Source organism: Galeopterus variegatus, unplaced genomic scaffold (assembly GCF_000696425.1).
Source record: "Galeopterus variegatus unplaced genomic scaffold, G_variegatus-3.0.2 Scaffold1046, whole genome shotgun sequence".
NCBI classification, from domain to species: Eukaryota; Metazoa; Chordata; class Mammalia; order Dermoptera; family Cynocephalidae; genus Galeopterus; species Galeopterus variegatus.
Window position 1 is genome coordinate 151,187 of NW_007727157.1, and position 1,471 is coordinate 152,657.

A 1,471-nucleotide genomic window follows, 5' to 3' on the forward strand; every position below is an offset into this window, starting at 1 on the left:
GAAAATGGAAGAATTAGATGTAAGAATGAAAACATACAGCATTAAACTCCCCTGGGATATCCTAGTTGGCACAAATAATAGTGAAATCACTACCTCCTGGTCACATGATAGCATGCAACTTCAGATGAATACAACTGGTTGCGTTTGGCAATTGAGTTCAATTTAATTTCATAGAGCTTAGAGATAGTTAGTTTTTACAAATATTCCTGGTATCTTCCATGCACATGCTGGAGTAGCATGCCCCATCCCCATGAGGTTTATTTTAATACAGCCACATGACTCAATTGGCTAGTGCCTGTGAGCTGAAGTGTCATGGGTCATTTGCAGGTGGAGGCCTATAAGAAATTGTACAATTCACTAATGTCCCTTACCCTGGCAGAGCAACTGAGAGCCCCACAGGTCTGGGTCCCTGCATGAGAATAACATTAAGCAGAACCCCATCCCTGACCACAATGATCCTCATGGATGCAAGCAAAAACAAAAACAAAAACAAAACTTTGTTGTTCTAAATCACTAAATTGTTTAACTACAGCATAAACTAACACATCCTAATACTGTCTCAGTCATGTGGAACCAGTAGTGAGGAGTGGTTAGGAGCATTCTTTGGAGTGAGACAGTTGGGTATTGTAGGCTGTGACACTTACGAGCCATGTGATCTACCATTCCACTCTCTCAGTCGAGAGCTGTGGTTCTCAGACCTGGCTTTACCACCTTAAAATCACAGGAGGAACTTCTAAAATAATCTGCTGGGTTCCACCCCCAGACAAGATTTCATTGGTTGGGGGTGGGGCCTAGGCATTAGTATTTTTTTTTTAAGCTAAAATGTACAGCTAGGTTTGAGAACGACTTGTCTAGAATTTCTTAATCGTATTTAATTGGTTCATCCTTCAACATTCACACTGAATCTTCTACAAAAAGTCTTCCTAAATCCAAAGTTCCCACTTGGGCTCAGTAGCAATCTGGGGACACCTTATCTCTGTAACTAGAACATCATATTAATATTATTCATTTCCATATATATTTTATAACCATGGTGTGATCTCCTGGAACACAGAGACTGTACTGTAATAATCTCATAGCCCTAGGACTTAGCACAGATCCTGGCATCATACTGTATATCAAGGTATTTACCCAATAAATACTTATTGACCTAAACAGAGAAAAAACCATTTGATTATAAATCTAAAAAAACCATTAATGATCTTTGAAAAAACAGCTTTAAGGAAAGAATGAAAGAAATGACAAATGTTCTAGATTGAGAGTGAGACAGATTGAGACAGTAAGTTTGAGATTAAGTTCTAGATTTATCTAGTAAGTTCTAGATTGAGACAGTAAGTTTGGTCAATGATTTGAAGACATTGTCTTTTTTTTTTTTTTAATTTTTATATGCATTATTTTAATTTTTTTTATTTTTTTTTTATTTTTATTTATTTATTTTTTTTATTTTGTCAATATACACTGTATATGATTA